Below are 19,056 nucleotides of genomic sequence, written 5' to 3'. Positions count from 1 at the left end.
ATTCAAATGCATAAATAGACAGATGAAGATAATAACGGAAAAGACTTTGTGTCCAAAATATCATTAAGAAAAATGAAAGGCAAAAATCAAACTGCTCAAAATATTGCAACAAATTGTACGAATTTATATAAAAACAATTCTTACGAGTCAACAAGAAAAAACATTACTAACCTAATAGAAAAATGAGCAAAGGACATGAACTGGCAAATTATAAAAGAAGAAACACAAATGGCTCACAAACAGGTAGGGGAAAAGTTTGACCTCAATGGTAATATAAAGGTCAAATGAACAAAAAAATTGGATGTCATTTGCACTTCTCAATTTGGTGCTCCAAAAAAAAAAGTTGATAGCACCCAGTTTCATAAAGAGCTCAGATTATATATATATATATTTTCCTCCATTCCTTGTGACTTTGATGACCCCTCCAGAGTGAGATCTGGCAGTGCAGAGCAAAAGGCTGAAAGACACACATTCCCTTTGACCTAACAACTCTACATCTAGGAATTCATTCTAAGGAAATAGCATGGATATTTGTACAAACTGAATTGCTCAGATGTTCTTTGAAATTTTTTTACTACAGGAAAAATTAAAAACAACTTAAATGTTGAACAAGAGGCTGGTTAAAGGGACAGTGGAATATCCACGCAGGGGTTTCTGCACAGCTGTTGGAAATGATGTAGAAGAACATGTGATGGGTATGAAAGGAAGTTCACTTGTGACAAGTGGGAAAAAAAGAAGCTATGGACACAAACAGTACAACCCATGTTTGCCAATATATTAAATATTAAAAACCATACACCACAACGTCAACGGGCAATTTTATTTTCTCCTTTTTGTTTACCTTAATATTCCAAGTTTGGTTTTCTTTTTTTCCTGCTAGTTTTTTAAGAAAAACACATGCTAGCTCCAAAGGAATCTGATTTCTGCGATGCATGGTACAAATACAAACAGAAAGCGAATGTGAAAGCATTTAATAAAATTACATTTCCTTCTATATGTAAATCAGTGCTATTAATGCAGATACAGAAAAGCAAGAGAATTAAAAACCACGGATGTAGACAGTAGATGACAATTTCCCCTAATACACAGATTTAACTGACTTTTTCCTCAAGAACCTTCCTCTTGCACACCAGAAGTAATTTTTCAATGTTTAAAGAGAAATGCAAGCATCATCACCTAAGGTATGTCTAAGTTATAGGAAGGGGATTTTATCTGTGCAGCAATTAAAAGAAAGCGGAAAGTATTCATATGAGCCAGCAAATGAGTATTCAAGAGAGAAGATCAAGAGAACAGTCGATCCTTAGGGAGAGATGAAGGGATTTCTGTGACTAGTCATGTGTCTTGCTGGTATGTGTGGTGGGGGCACTCTATGAGTGCCACCAGTAAGCCACTCTGCTTTCCCTGGAGAAGTTCTCCTGGGTGGAAACAGACATCACTTAGGAGAGAAGGAGTATTAAGTCACTTTGTGTTTTAATGAAGCACCCAACTCATTTTTTTTCCCACATCAAGTAATTATAAATTTTTCTGATTTAAAAGCCTGCAGCTCAATTATGTAATTGCCTAATAGGGTATGCGGGTGCTGTGGATCTTATCTGGTCTCAAGGGGACATAATCCGAGTTGCAGCGGCTTTAATGATGTATTTACTCAAGAGACAGGATTGACTCTAGCTGACAGCAAGGGGACCCACAGGTAAACATCATTTACATGTGACTGTTTACTTAGCCATTTACCCAAGAGATCAAAGTAAATATTTCTGAGCTTCATTAGACTCTTAGCCAAGTAATTTTTAGTAGAACTTTCTTAAATTTTGAAAATCTCTTATTTTTAAGATTTTTATCTACAGAGAAATATGTAACTCATGCTATTTACTAAAGGTGTATATTGTTTCAATACAGGGAAACAACCAAAGATACTTGATTTTGCTAATAGTAAAAGCATGACATGTAAATCAAAACAGTCCTAGAACTCACAAAAGCATTTTGTTCTAAAGTTTGCAAGGCTTGCCCTGCCCACGTCATTTTGGTAACATTGTTCTTTACGGCTGTGCATTTCTTCAGTCACAACCTAACAGTTTCAGAAACTGCCTGCTTACTTCGATTTTTAAGGACAGATTTTGTGATTAATTTATTGGTAATTTTTATGATTGTCACTAAGATGAGATCAGGATGATTTAAAAGGGAACAAAAAACCTACGAGGGGAGGCAGAATAGCACTTGATTCATAAGTTATTAATTGGGCAGCCCCTTCTCATTAATAATGGAGTTATTGGGCCAGCCCCGTGGCTTGGCGGTTGGGTGCGCGCGCTCCGCTGCTGGCGGCCCGGGTTCAGATCCCGGGCGCGCACCGACGCACTGCTTCTCCGGCCACGCTGAGGCTGCATCCCACATACAGCAACTAGAAGGATGTGCAACTATGACACAACTATCTACTGGGGCTTTGGGGGAAAAAATAAATAAATAAAATTAAAAAAACAAAAACAAAAACCAAGCAACACTGAGAGATCCTTTAAAAAAAAAAATAATGGAGTTATTATTTGAAAAATTATGAGTGGATTGGTTGTCTGGAACTGGGAATACGTTTTCTAATATAAACAACACCTTTTTAAAAAAAGATGACTAGATAGGAAAGGGCAGTAGACCACTGCTTATTTCAGCCTTGACACGGCTGAAATGTGACCTACTTGAGTGAACAAGAATGGAATACAATGTTGTTACAAAATGGTACTAGATAAAATGGACAACAAAACCGGAAAACAAATCCTTCTTAAGATCTACATTTATTGGGCCAGCCCAGTGGCATAGTGGTTAAGTTTCCCTGCTCCGCTTCAGCGGCCCAGGGTTCACAAGTTGGGATCCCAGGCGTGGACAGATGCATGGCAGGTGCATCAAGCCATACTGTGGCAGGCATCCCACATATAAAGTAGAGGAAGATGGGCATGGATGTTAGCCCAGGGCCAATCTTCCTCAGTAAAAAGAGGAGGATTGGCAACAGATGTTAGCTCAGGGCTAACCTTCCTGACCTAAAAAAAAAAAAGATCTACATTTATCAATAGGTGTGGAACGGATCTAAAAAACACAGGTTCTGTTTTTCCTCAAGAACATGGTTCTTTCTCAAAGAACATTCACACAAGTGGTATCATACCTCAAACAAAACAAAACTATAGGTTATTTATTGAGTCACAGGAAGTGCAGTGAAATGAAAATATGTGTGGGAAGGATAGCACAAGATTACCTCTGAAAAGGGGCATGGGCTTGAGGAGAAGCGCACAGGGGCTGTATCTCCATAATAATTTATTTCAGGAGAAAGAAATTGGGGAGGAAGGAGGTTAGAGGAGGGAGAGGAGGAGAAGGAGAAAAGGAGGGGAGAAGAAGAGGAGAGAAAGAGCAGAAGAAGGGAGGGAAGGTGCGTGAAAGGGGGAGAGAGAGAAGCCAAGAGGGAGGGGGAAAAGGAGGACGGGTAGGAAGATGAGGAGAAGGAAGATGAGGAGCAGGTCTGAAATAAATAGGGTGCAATGGTAACGACACATGTGAGTCTGGGCTGGTAGGCATGGGATTCCTGGGTTCATTTTATCACTCTCTGTTTGTATGTTTGAAATGCTTAAAAAAGCACTTCTACTCTCTTTTAATCAAAGGGGCAAAGAAAGGGGGGCTTGAGAAGGACTGAAGGTGCTCTGAGAGGCTTGAGGGGTGATGGCCGAGGCTCTGGACCGCACAGCCACACAGGTGTGTCACTTCAGTGCAGAGATGGCAAGCCGCGCCTCCGGGAGGGGCACATGCAGAATCCTCGAACTTTGTGCATGATAAAAATGAAAAGCATCAAAGCCAGAAAACCCTATATTACATATAAGGAGGAGAAAACATACATGAAACTAGACACGTTCACAAGACATTAAATTTAGGAAAGGAAAGGCCATCTCTCTGAACATATGGCTTTTCCAGGGAATGACAAGGACTACGACGGAAACGCTCTAAATCTGGGCTCCTGGGTGGGAGCCCATCCTGCCTTCCTTGGGAATCTGCTCCATCGGTTCCCTTGTCTCTTCAGCAGCTCACACTCCCCTCTGTGCCAGCTCCTGAGTCAGGCCCCTTGCTGTCTTGTCTGACCCACAGCAGGGCTCGCTCCTCTCCGTCTCAGTCCCACTCCAAGCAGACAGAACTCCCCAAGGCGCAGCAGAGATCTTATTATAGCCCCGCTCGAAAAGCTCTACCGGCTTTTCAAGATCTACTCAATTAAACACAAACTCCTTAGCCTAGGCTGGACCCGGCACAACAAGGCTCCACTCCCTTGGACCTTCTCGCCCACCAGCCCACACACCAGCCACAGAAGACGGCTCTGTTTCCCGGGTCTCGATGGAGTGGAGAAAGAAAACCAGGATGCTACAAGAGGCTTCTAAGTTCCTTGGAAAATGCTGGGGTAGATATGCTTAATTAGGTTAGCTCCAAAACCTGAATCAACTTTATGTAAGGAGTTGAGATTCCTACATAAAACACTATGCAAAAGGCCTGAGAGCAGAAAGTTAAAACCAACCATAAAACCTCACTATTATTTAATCTTTTTTCAAATATGTTAACCATTGTTAAGAACATGACTATTTCCTTAAATGAATAATTTGTACATCTTGAAACTTATTAAAAAAAATAAAAATTACTAACCCCTGTCCTCTGGTCCACGTTTTTGACTAGGAAAACTTCAGACTTCTTAGCTACCTCTTCTGTGATAGAATTATCACGTTCTTTCAAGGTGGCCATGTGCTGACCCAACTGTGCCCTCAACAAGCCTGAGGCTGACGCTTGTTCAGATCTATAACACAGAAATAGGAGACACATTAGAAATTTGTAGTATTGGGTTACTTATGAGATTCCCATATTTTCAAAGGCCCCTTAATCAAGTTGGTTAAAGACAGTTCATCCAGAAAAGTCTAGAACCTAATATATTCTGGACTAAGGGAATTTCCAGAGTCTTGGTATTTCTTTTTTAATTTTATTTTGGTTATGATTTCATTGCTAGATGAGCATTCTCAACTTTGGCTGCATACTGGAACTACCTGGGGAGGTTTGCAAAATTCAGGTGCCTAATACCACCCCTACAGAGTCTAGTAAAATTGGCCTGAGGTGTGGTCCAGCCATTTGGATTTTTTAAGGCTCACAGAGCGATTCTAATGCGCGGCCATGGTTTCAAATCACTGCACAGATAGTCAGCCTCCTCTTAAGTGTAGTTAAGAGAAACAAATCACATTTCCATCTCAACAACAGTTGATTCCTGTTATATACTTACTATGAAATTTTTTAAAAATTAAGATATTATTAGGAAAGAGTTAAAAGGAAGCCTATATTGCTGCCTAGACTACGGTATTTAGATACTAAAAGGAACCAGGTTCCCTTAGGGAAATGCCCTGTTCTAGTTCTGGGGCAGGAAATGTACAAGATGAGCCTGGAAAACCTTGTCATACCAGAAAGCATGGAAGCTATCAAAGACTACTGAGTCATGTCAAAAGGCCTCAGAGGCCATCTTGAAAGGGTTCCTGCTGGCCAAAGATGGGACAATTTGAGCACCAAAAAGAACAATGAGTGCAATGGACTTAAACACAGCAAATATATAAAAATCTACAAGTTCATTTAAAAAATAAATAATAAAAAGTTTTAAAAATAATAAAAAGTCTTTGGATTCAGCCTCAAAAAGGAAGGAAATCCCGTCACATTCTACAACATGGATGAATCTTAAGGACACTATGCTAAGTAAAATAAGCTAGTCACAAAAAGACAAATACTTTATGATTCCACTTACATAAGACACCTAGAGCAGTCACATTCACAGAAACAGAAAGCAGAATGGTGATGCTAGGTGCTGGGTGAGGGAGAAATGGAGAGCTATTTAATGGATACAGAGTTTCAGTTTTGTAAGATGAAAAAGTTCTAGAGATCTGTTGCAGAACAATGTGAATGTACTTAACAGTACTGAGCTGTACACTCAAAAATGGTTAAGATGGTAAATTTTATGTTATGTGTGTTTCACCAAAATTAAAAATATAAACAAATAAACAAACCTTTGGAGACTGCTAGGGCAACAACTTGATATTCTGAAAATTGGTAAGTAAAGGGATAGAATCAAGCATTTATCCTGCCTTTGTGGTCAAAAAATGCATTTTACAATTAACAAGTAGTTGATGGGAAAAGTTCTTCCAACTAATAAATGCAGAAGAAATTAACAAATTAGAAAAGTCACCATTTTGTAAGTCCAAATTAATGAATGCATCTAGGAAATGATCATAATTTTGTGGAAACTGCATAACAGTAAACTTTATACTGAAGCATCAGTCTATCAATGTTCAAACCCACAGAGCAGTCTTCCTAACAACATGACAACCAGATATCACATGCGGCCTGAGGGGGTGTAATAAGAAGTACAAGCACTGGGGCAGCCCGGTGGCGCAGCAGTTAAATGCGCGCACTCCGCTTTGGTGGCCTGGGGTTCGCAGGTTCGGATCCCGAGCGTGCACCAACGCACCGCTTGTCAAGCCATGCTGTGGCGGCATCCCATATAAAGTAGAGGAAGATGGGCATGGATGTTAGCTCAAGGCCAATCTTCCTCAGCAAAAAAAAAAAAAAAAAAAGGAGGAGGATTGGCATCGGATGTTAGCTCAGGGCTGATCTTCCTCACAAAAAAAAAAAAAGAAGAAGTACAAGCACCACCTATGACGTTGTCTTGCCAAAATAACTGGGCTGGAGTATAATCATGTATCTGGATTGAACCAGCAGTTTACAGGTGATAGCATTTCGATCCTGATACAAACAAAGCAAATGTAAAATGACTTTTTTGAGATAATCAAGACAAACTCACAAGAAATAGGTATCAGATAAAGTAAAGAATCTTGTTAAATGGTAATGTATTATATCCTTATATGTTAGAGATATAAGTATTTGTGAGTATTTATAAGTAAAATATGTTGTCTCTTTTAAACTACTCAAAGAAAAAAGTGTGGATGAGGGAAAGATAAAACAAGACTAGCAAAATGTTGACAACTGGTGGATCTGGGTGAGGGGTACATGGGACTTCATTATGTTATTATAGTGGCTTTTGTGAATGTTTTAAAAATTTCAAAGTAAAAAGTTAAAAAACAGTGTACTAATGTCTGCAACTTACTTGGAAATGCATAAAAATAAGAGATTGTGACTGATGGATGGATGGAAATATGAAGAGACAGACATATGGGAGTGCAATCAAATGTCAATGGTAGATTCTGGGTGGTGGGTATATGGATGCTCATTACACAGTTCCTTTTACTTTTCTGTATGTTTGGAATTTTCATAAGAAAATATTTGGAAAAAAAGTAAGTCTAGGTACAATTCAGAACCTTCTTTAATAAATCTTAATTGTTATAATCTTTGCCTGACCTAACTCTAGTTTTTCCCAAGAGTTGAATAAAGTGGGATGGGTCATCGGAATCCTTGAACTTATTTAAAAACTTCCCAGAATGATTCTAAGGTTTCTGGCTGGTTTGGTAGAAAGCCCCTTCAGCAACTTGCCTTTCTTGGTTCTGTCTAGACCTCACCAATGTCATAATGCCACCCAATTCCTTTGTTCTGTTTCTATGTAAATGAAGCAACCTTTTTCTACATTTGGTTTCACAAGAGATTTCCCTACCGGGAAAATGCAATCACAGGCTACCAGCAAATTCTAGTCCATTCAGCCGTTACATTTCTCATAATGAGTAAATCAATTGTGCTTCTGGTCTGAAAAGATGCTTACTTAGGTTGAGTTAAACTTGGAAACAAGTTGAAGTAGGGTGAATTAAGTTAGTTCAAGTAGTTGGGATGGACTGAATTATCAGAGACCGTCTCGCTGGTGACTGATACACGTGACTTCTGCAGAGGCAAAGCCAAGGCAAGAGGCTACTAATGTCCCCACCAACTGTAACCATCCTTTGGGCTCTGGTATGAAAGAACTAGCTAAGGTTTCCTATAATTATTATACATACCTCACAAAAGGACAAAACCCATTAATTGACTTGCATGGGGTCAAATAGCAAATGAGCTATGGAAGGAGGTACAGCATCTAGAGTCTGTGACTTCTGAACAGTTAAGCCAACACTTACAGCACAAAACCAGGCTTTCGTGCAGATTGATTTCAGGACAAATTGGGTGAGGAGTACAACAGCCATGGCTCTCCTTGCATGGAGTCTTGCCCATGTTTCTACATAAACACACCAAATCAGAAAATTTGCAAAGTGGTACAAAGGATTTTTTTGTGTGTGTGTGAGGAAGACCAGCCCTGAGCTAACATCCAATGCCAATCCTCCTCTTTTTTGCTGAGGAAGACTGGCCCTGGGCTAACACCCGTGCCCATCTTCCTCTACTTTATATGGGACGCCGCCACAGCATGGCCCGACAAGCGGTGCGCTGGTGTGCGCCCGGGATCCTGGCCAGCGAACCCCGGGCTGCCACAGAGGAGCGCGAGCACTTAACCGCTTGTGCCACTGGGCCGGCCCAAGGTACAAAGGATTTAAAGGAGTTTTTTTTTTCTCTTTTGTCTACTTTACATTGGAAAATTTATAACATCAATGCCACAGAGAAAAAACAAAGTTCAATGTCAGCTAAATGATATACTCCTTTAATTAAAAAGATAATAAAAGAATAGACTTTAAACAGTCTATAATTAACTTCATACACTTGGAATGGCTTCCAATCAGAAAACTGCAATTTAAGTAAATGTACCAACATTTCCTAATTACAACTGATTTACAACAGATTGGTAACTTGACCAAAGTTTTAAATGCAGACAAAATAGTAAGTACCCTGAATTTTATTCTGAACATAATAGGCAGAATAAAATAAAGAGGTTTTTACATACTGTAATCCAAATAATATAAAGCTGACTCAATTTTTCAGCATGAGTTTGAGAGCACAATTGGGCAACTGTATCTGAAAGTAGCCACTAACAAGAGACAATTAATTAGTTGCACCTGGAAAAAAAATAAAATAATGAGTACTCTCAATATGGATTTCATATACGATAAAATTACTTAAGTAATCATTTTTATGTTAAAATATGTTTTCCAGAAGGCAATAATGAACAAATTTTTTATCAATTACCCCAAATGACATGAATTATATTTTAATAATTCACGATTGTCTAAAATAACAACTTGGTCTTCCACCTAATAACAGTAAACTTTTCATATGAAGGTCTTTGAACACTTAATCCCTGATATAACAAAAATCAATAATGATGATAGGAACGGTTTTGTTCTTTTTCCTTTTAAGATGCTTCACTTTGTGAGCAGGAATTCAGAAGTCTTCTCACTATCTTTTAGAGTACGCTGTGGGGCAGGTATCCCATTTTGCAGATGAGATTATAGTAAAGAGATAGACCTCGACAGCCATGGTTGGGTCAGGGGCACAAGCAGGGCTGCCGCCACACCAAACACAGTTCTCTTCAACAGGCTTTAAGGAGTTCATAACCCATTAGAGCCTTCCTACTCTGCCTGGCTTAGAATTCTAATGACATCAGTGTCATTAACAATTAAGGAACAAAAGTAGATCATTCTCTCCAAATCTGTGTTTCTGAAATAGTTTATCAAGTTGACCAGTTGACTGCTTTGGTCCAGGGGAGATCTCAAAGCAGATGGGAATATATCACTTAGGGGAGTGCCCAAAATAATTCCTGGGTGCTGAGGGGCACAGAGGGTGGCTAGAGCAAGAAGAGCAGCAAGGAGCCCGATGCCATGATTAAAACTTGTTAGAGGGGCTGGCCTGGTGACCTAGTGGTTGAGTTTGGCGTGCTCCACTTTGGCAGCCCTGCTTCACGGGTTCGGATCCCAGGTGTGAATCCACACCACTCACTCATCAGCCATGCTGTGGCAGTGACCCACATACAAAATAGAGGAGGATTAGCACAGATGTTAGCTCAGGGCTAAACTTCCTCAAGCAAAAAAAGAGGAAGACTGGCAACAGATGTTAGCTCAGGGCTAATCTTCTTCAGCAAAAATAAATAAATAAATAAAACTCGTTAGAAAGAATCTGTATTTAAAGACCTGACTGCTTATCTCTCAAAGGTCATATAAACACTTGGCACTTTTTCCAAGGCTAGACAGTGAACCAGTGACAATCAGTGTGCATTAAACAGCACCCCCAGTCACAACACACAATGTGGCATAAAAGGGCAATCCTAATCGTAACAGAACATAACACTGACATTAGTAACCATTCCTGACTTCTTTATCTGGCTTAAAAAAATGATTGTGGTAAAGAAGCAGTCTTGCAGCCTCCAGATATTAATTTTAAAATTTGTGTTGGTCATAAAGAAGGATCATTTCTTAGGGAAAGCTGATTTATACATAACTGTAGACCAACAGTCATGCAAAATGCAATCTTTCATAATGGAAATCAATGCTCTCTTATGCATGTTGAGAAACTATACAAATGTCTAGTCTAGTAGATGTAGATATTTTATCTCATCACCCACAATCACAGTTTGGCAGCGTAGGTTAAGAGAGTCACACAATGAATCATTTAGTCTAACAAGTCAGTTTGCACAGAGAATTACAAATGCATATATGCTTTCTACGCCACATACCACAACTGTGGTTTATGCAAAATAGTATATCAACAGATACAAAAAGCAGTGAGAAAGAAACAGGGGCCTGGTTACAGAGCCTCACAACACATAATCACCAAATGACCTACAGAGTGCAGAAAGACTCCACCCCAGACAGCTTCTTCCACCGCCTTGTAAAGGAGTATTTGAGACTGCTGTTTTTTATTTTGCATGATAAAACAACAGGAAAGAGGGGGAGCCGGCCCCCTGGGTTAGTGGTTAAGTGCGCGCGCTCCGCTACTGGCGGCCCAGGTTCGGATCCCGGCGCCCACTGACGTACCGCTTGAACGGCCATGCTGAGGCCTTGTCCCACATACAGCAACTAGAAGGATGTGCAACTATGACATACAACTATCTACTGGGGCTTTGGGGAAAAAAAGGAGGAGGATTGGCAATACATGTTAGCTCAGAGCTGGTCTTCCTCAGCAAAAAGAGGAGGATTGGCATGAATGTTAGCTCAGGGCTGATCTTCCTCACAAAAAAAAAAAAAAAAAAAAAAAACAGGAAAGAGGATTTTCTTGCATTGCCCTTTACTGCTTCAGGTTGAAAAGTTACTGACCAGGAAGGTCATTTCCAGCATTTTCCACAGTTTGGAGATCACTAGTACAGATGCAGAAGGTAATGTATACACATTCAGGACTTGTGAACCTCATCTTGTGCTCTGTTAAATGGAACATATGATTGGCCAAGTCTTCTTGTGACAAGGCCCTTTTAGAAACCATCATCTTGACTTCTCACGCCTTCATGGGATTTATGCTGAATTCTACTCTGAAGAAAATCATTAACATAAAACAGCCTATGTGGCACACTGAAGGTAGAGAAAATGATGTTTGATATAAGATAACCAGACCCAAAGCCCCTCTCACTCTCAGCGAAACAAGGTCCTTTCAGGTGGGCTTTCACAGACACTCATCTGCTGACCATGCTCGAGAAATAATTTGTTCTCTGCTAGTAAATAGTGGGGATATATTTTAATAAAAGGAAATATAGTCAGTCCCCAAAATAAAAATCAGAGTTAGGTCACTGGCAACAATTATGCAACATGAATTAGGCACCGACCAGGTGCCAACGCTGGACAAACCATTACACAAATTACACATATGTAATTCTATGACCTCAATAAGTCACTCAGATGCCACAAAGCTTCTGAGGCCATGAAAAGAAACCCACACTACCTAAAAGGTGGGTAGAGGGTAGAGAACAGATTTCTGATTGACTCAGGAAGGATGTACAAGAATCATGGTTCACATGTGCCAACTACCCTGCAAATAATTAACCCCCTCTCTCTCTCATCCTAGCTTTATGGCCTTTAAGGGATATCCTTGAAGTGGTGGCTCTCAAACCTGAGTGAGGGTAGTTCCCTTAAGGGCTCATTAAAACCCAGATGGCTGGGTCTTACCCCCAGATTCCTGATTCAGTGAGGCCTGGGTGGGGAAAACGTGTTCCCAGGTCTTGTTGATGCTGCTGGTCCAGAGACCATACTTGCAGATTGGGGGCCTGTATCTTCTAGATTGGGGGCCTGTATCACCAGCATGACCTTGGAAATTGAGGAATCCATCTGGGGTTTGGACTTGCCAATGACATCCCTCTAGGGTGGTGGCTAGACTAGATTATATCCTGGGTTGTTCACGAAGGTATGCTAATATACCAGATGAAGGCTACCTGTGCTCCCTCCCCCCAAGTAAGCCCTTAAAACGTTGTTATGAGTAGGGATTGAGTGGATATATCCAATTAACAATTAGAAACAAATACATTTACAAAGAAGTTAATGGTCAAGTCCATAAAACAGTTAAACTGACAACTACAAGTGTCTATCCCAGTGGTGACCGTGTGGACTAGTGTTTTGTTTTCATTTGGAAGCATCTGGGAACAAGAATGGCCATCCTTCCACAGCAGCAATTTCATCCCAATAATACCTGACTTGCTTTTCATGGCTGCCACCTCCAGGTAAGAGTCTCGGAGGCTGGTGAAGGACAGCTGTTCCACAGGCTTCAAGGTCTTCTTTCAGAATGTCACTGTGATTATAGAGCCTATAAAATAAAACAGGTGCTGCATGAGATGTTTATTTAAGCACAGATGGCCCAGCTTCTAGAATCTATGGAGGTTCTTCGTGGTTTATTGACATATCTGTAATATAATCTAGACACAAAAATGCAGCAACCAGACTATCTCTCGACAAAGATGTAAAATGGGGCATTTTGAAAACCTTGTTTGTGTGTATGTGGCAGTTTTAAATCCATCAGTGGAAGTAACTTTTAACCCTTTGAAGACTTTAATGACCTTCAAATCGACAGCTATGCAATCTCATTCCACATTCCACCTGACTGATAGGAATGCTAGATAATCTTAACAGCAGAAAAGGCTAATTTTCTATTGTCAATCATAACAAAGTTAGATCTCCACAACTCATGTGAAATTTACTTAAATCGTCACTGCTAAGAAATTGAAAACTGCTGGCTGGATACTGGTTATGTCCTCTATTTCTGAACGCAGAAAAATGACTATTATTTCTCCATTCAGATCCCACTGCAATACAATTTTCTTTATTTTTAGTAAGAAGAGGAAGGGAGGGAAAGAGGGATTTAGCCTTCATTATCTATTTCCAGTCTACTGGGGGACTGGTCTAGTCTAACAATTTGGCCACTGTTTTAGGTTAGGTCTGTCACGGTATCATAGTAGCTTCCAAAGAGACTGATTAGAAACTTCCTTTAAAAACACGTCTATTTGGGGGAAAGCATGATTCTAAAAAGCTATAGGAGAAGACATCAAAGACAAAACAGTATTTCTACTTTAAAGAAGCTGATGACATACGTAGTTGGGAATATTCAACATGTACTCCAAAAAGAAAATGAAGCAACTTGTAAAGCAATGTGTTAATTAGCAACATCTTACTAACTTGTAGTTAGTACAACAGTGGGTTAAGTTACTGGATCCACTTGATGGCCATGTGCCTAATATCAAAAGGATGAAAGAGATGTGCTCTGTTTGTCTATTAGAGGGTGAGTGACAAGTGTAGGCTCGGCACCCTCACTCTGAAGCAGGCTTTTATCCTGGGCAGGAAATACAAATGTCGTGTCATGTCCGTCCCCCACCCCCACCCCCCCCCACCCCCCATTCAAGCCCTATTCTGGACCCTAGGCCACCCTATGGGCGCTCCAGTTCCTTGCCGTGTCTCAAGCTCTTGTCTAAACTCTAAGCCTAAGATTCTTAGTCCTTCTGGGCCACATCCTGTGTTGGATCCTTCACCTCTGAGCTCTGCTGCCAAAAACCTTCCATTTTTTGATCGGGTTGTTTTGTTTTTTGTTGTTGAGTTGTATGAGTTCTTTATATATTTTGGAAATTAACCCCCTGTTGGATATATGATTTGCAAATATTTTCTCCTAGTTGGTGGGTTGTTTTTTCATTTTGTTCATGAATGGCCAACAGGCATATGACAAGATGTTCAACATCACTAATTATCAGGGAAATGCAAATCAAAACTACAATGCGATTTCACCTTACATCCATCAGAATGGCTATAATTAACAAGACAAGAAATAACAAATATTGGAGAGGATGTGGAGAAAAGGGAACCCTCATACATAACTGGTGCAAATGCAAACTGGTGCAGCCACTATGGAAAACAGTATGGAGATTTCTTATAAAATTAAAAATAGAAATACCATATGATCCATATATCCCACTACTGAGTGTTCATCCAAAAACATGAAAGCAACAATTCAAAGAGATTTATGCATCCCTATGTTCATCACAGCAATATTCACAACAGCCAAGACATGGAAGCAACCCAAGTGCCCATCAACGGATGAATGGATAAAGAAGACATGGTATATAGATACAGTGGAATACTACTCAGCCATAAAAAAAGACAAAATCATGCCATTTGTGACAAAATAGATGGACCTTGAGGGTATTATACCAGGCAAAATAAGCCAGACAGAGAAAGATAAACACCGTATGATTTCACTCATATGTGGAAGATAAACACGTGGATACGGAGAACAGATTACTGGTTACCAGAGGGGAAGGGAGTAGGCGGAGAGTGAAAGGAGTAAAGGGACACATATGTATGGTCACAGATAAAAACTAGACTATTGGTGGTGAACACAAAGCAATCTATACAGAAACTGATATATGATATTGTGTACCTGAAATTTATACAATGTTATATGCCAATATGACCTCAATAAAATAATTTAAAAAATAAATTAAAAAACAAACAAACAAAAATCCTTCCAGACTCCTGGCCTATATGACTTACAGTACCTATAATACTTCTTTTTCCTTTGGCAAAATCTGGTTCCTAATTCTTCCTGGAAGGCTTTATCTCGTCACCACTCAATTCACAAAATAACACCTGCCCTTAAGAAAAGGAAGACAGGCCCATCGGAGGTAAGCCAATTTCAGAGCAGCAAAGGAGAGCACATAATCACTGGGAAGGCAATCAGGAGTTGTGAGGCAGTAGAGAGACAGAGAGCTCCTTGGCATCACAAGGGCTTGACTATGGAGGAGGAACTTCAGCTGGGCAAGATTTAGACAGAAGGGGAGATGACCCTTTAAGCTAAGGGGCGGCACAGGCAAAGGTGAGAGGAAATGCCATGGTAGGAGGGGTGTCGGGACCAGCAAGGACACAAGTCTGGCCAGGTGGGGGTTGCTGTTTGTGGTGATAAGATAGTAATGGGAAATAAAATTCAATATGAAACTCGGGTGAGAAAATAGTAATAAATCTTGCGGATTTCTGAGCTATGGCTGGTTTCTTGAAAGCAGTGTTTTTGAGAGGGTTAGCCTGGCAGCCGTGCACAGATGCAGTTGGTGAGGGGACAGACACGAGACCCAGACCACAGCCAGGAGACTGAACTTGTGCTCTAGACGGCAGGGGAAGAGTGTGTAAGTGGGAGAGCAGTGGTGGGGGTGGCAGAGAGGGAGAACAGTCATTCACGGCTCAGCTGGGGGGAAGTCAAGTGCCTACAGCTGGTGGGGTGGGCTCGCGAAAAACTGGGGTGTGTGCCTCACTCAAAGGGCCAGTCACTCCCAGCTCCCGCAGTGGAATGTGTCTCAGTGACGTCGATCTTCCTAGTTTTCAAGAGAAGCTGGAAATTCACAATTGCTAGTTTTATTTTTACGTGACATCTCCCAAATTTAAAAATCTGGCAGCTAATTCAAAAGGAGGTTAAATACTATGCTGGACAAACAGAGCTGGTCTGCAGGCTTGGGGTCTCCAGCTTAGACTGCCTCTAGTCTCACCTCCCACCCCAGGTGGTAGACCCTGAGCAAGGACCAGGGCTTGATGTTTTTGCACCTCCTCTGAAATGCTGGTACAATGGCGGAAGTTAGCAGACACTCACCAATGCTGGGGTACCACAGTGGGGTATAGGCAGGGTGTTCGGGTGGCAGCAGCCTCCCTCCAAGGAGGAGTATTTTATCTCTGCCATTCTTAGGAATGGTGATAAGAGAAAACAGTTTTAGTGGTTTTATTACTGTTTATAAATGCTCTACAGACAATGCACCCTTTGTTGCCTGTATCCCCCACCCCCCCACCATGGTATGCCAGTGCTAAATAATACCTGATTGTCCAGTCAGGACAGATGCCAGATAACCTTTGTTCTTTTCCAATTTGATCAATCCAAATATCAGGCTTACTTAGACTAGCTCTTCTCATACTTGTCTAGGAGCTTCTCTGACTACCTCATTCACAGGGATCTTTCTTATCCCTGAATTCCTTTAGCACAATACAGACCACATCCTACATTGTACTGTTCTCTAGTTATGTCATGTCTGTCTAGTCTTCTCAACAAGACCAAAAGCTTGTTGAGAACAACAATTGGACTTCTGAATTTTTATCTTACTTGAAGTTTCATGTTGCACTCAGCACAATACTGAAGACATACTTAACACCACGAGTTGAATGACAGGCCAAGATTTAAACCTAGATTAGAGAAATCCATGACACCTATTTTTACAGTATGTTTTTATACGGTTGCTGTTAGACCAGTCCAGGGCTTCCATGGCGTCCATGGCTTGGCAAGGAGCGATCAATAAGACGGCCACAAGTACTGTCTGCACAGAGCTTATGGTCTACTCTAGATTAATTCAGAACCTTCTCTGGCTAAAAGACAAGTTGGTCTGTGCTGAGGGTTTCTAGTAGTTATTTCTCCACGTGATACCTGACTTTAGCTTACAAAATATTCATCAGTCCTTTGCTGAAAAAACCTCTATTAAAGAATTCAAACACTATGGAGCTAAAGATTAAAGACTATGTGTTATAAAAAACACTATCCTAGAATTCAAGACCTCAATTTCTTTCATGTCTTCTATTTGCATTCCCATCAAAATAATTCCAGCTGGAGGGGCATCAGTCTGACCAGCCCATGCCCAGTCCTTCCTGGGGAATATGTAGACGGGCCTGGCACTAACACACTGGGCCTTACCATCAGTTTGTCTCTGTGAACTCCAGCAAGTGGACAAACGTGATGGATGACAAGTAATCTCTAGAAGCACAAAAGGCACTTTAAAGAGGTATATTTTATTTTACCCAACAGTGCAGGCAGATAATAAATAAATTTTTTTGGCCAAATTTAAAGTAATTGCTTTCTAGCTTCATTTTCATCTTTCAGTCATACAGAATTTAAGAGAGAATTTAAAAGAAAACAACTCCACTCCAGGCTAATGGGAACACTCAAAGGAAGGTACAATTTTTTTTGGAAGCAAGGAAGAGAGAAAAAGTGCCATGCTTTTCCTTTCAGTACTGCAAACTGAGAATTACATTTTGGCAAAAATGACCCTGTATTAGGGCTGTAGAAAATAAACTTTTCCTTAACCCCACCAGGTAACTTCCACACATTCCCGTGGGTGTTCTATCAGAGTGGACATGTTTCAGTTGCAGCACTAAAGGCATGACTTTCAGGTTTTATTTTCTCTAGGGAACAACAGTCTCAAAATGGTGTGGTAATCACTGCCCATAACTAGTAATGAGTTTACTTCATAATTTACATAATATAATGTTACTTTTAAAAAGTTTTATACATTTACTGTATTTTTAATGAGACTGAAGAATAATAAAGCACCATAGTTGGTCACATCCGGAACAACGTTTTGGGGAAGGAAATTGTATTGCTAAATGAGCAACAACAAAAAGGCATCATCTGCAGAGGTGGTCTGTAGTTCTGAGTGTGGGGTTTAGGAACATCCCATATACAGAACAGTGGGCAAAGGGCAACACGACCGGCCTTTGCTTCCCATTCCAGTGCCTGCAGAACACTGGCCTGCACACTCAACTTCTTCCTTCTCATGGGTTTGACCCTACACTCCTTCCAAAACATAAGAAGGTTTTGATCTTTAAACTAAGAACACATGGCCTGGATAGAAAAGATTACTTTTAAAACCATCACTTTGGGGCTGGCCCGGTGGCATAGTAGTTAAGTTGGAGCGCTCTGCTTCGGCAGCCCAGGGTTCTCAGGTTCTGATCCCGGGTACGGACCTACACACCGCTCATCAAGCCATGCTGTGGTGGCATCCCACATACAACACAGACGAAGACTGGCACAGATGTTAGCTCAGGAACAATCTTCCTCACCAATAAATAAATAAATAAATAAATAAATAAATAAATAAATAAAGTCTTAGTTGCATATTTTATCTCTATTAAAAAAATAAATAAATAAAACCATCACTTGATCATGTTCTGGTTCTGTTTTTCACATTTAATTCCCAAGGAAATTTGTTGATTACAATCAACAACATTTAAAATCCTCCTAAGACCCAGGAGAATTGTTAAGTTTAAACAGAAGTAACAGAATGCATTCATGCACCCAACACTTAAAGACCACAACTGCTACAAAATATAACTAACGAACCAAAGCGGGCTGTTGTCAGTCAAACCCTGATATGCTAATTCAATTTGTGTAGCTTACTGGTCATCCTGAAGCAATTTAGCACCTTCACCAATAAGAGAAAACCTCCAGTGACCTCCCACCCACAGGTACACAAATACAACAGAGAACCAGAGAGGTCTGTAGAAGCCCTACCTCCATAAAGATGCAAATTAAGATTTAAACAGTGTAACAATTGGCGAGAGCTAATCCTTTTACAGAGGTGTAAATGGCTATTGAGAACTGAATTCCGGCTGCTAGCTTTTGTTAAGTAGCATTACAGACAAGTTTCACCCAAGAGCAATGCCACCAATTCTGAAGACTATTGATAAAATAGTTTCATAAAGCCAGTGCAATTTGTTTACTCTGATATCAAGTTTCCTGACCATAAATCCAAACATGTAAATATAAACCACATCGAGAATTAGTGCCCTGGGAAAATAAACTGGGAGGAACTATCTCAAGCCTGACACCCGATGGCTGGAACAGCTGTATGTGCGGCCACAGTGAAGTCTGTATACGGGGTTTTGTTTGCCACACAAAACAGTTGTAGAAAGGACAAACACATACATAGTTAAAGAGTATTTTTCTTTT

This window comes from Diceros bicornis, unplaced genomic scaffold (genome assembly GCF_020826845.1).
Source record: "Diceros bicornis minor isolate mBicDic1 unplaced genomic scaffold, mDicBic1.mat.cur scaffold_61_ctg1, whole genome shotgun sequence".
Classification (NCBI taxonomy): Eukaryota; Metazoa; Chordata; class Mammalia; order Perissodactyla; family Rhinocerotidae; genus Diceros; species Diceros bicornis.
This window is presented reverse-complemented; position numbering follows the sequence as displayed.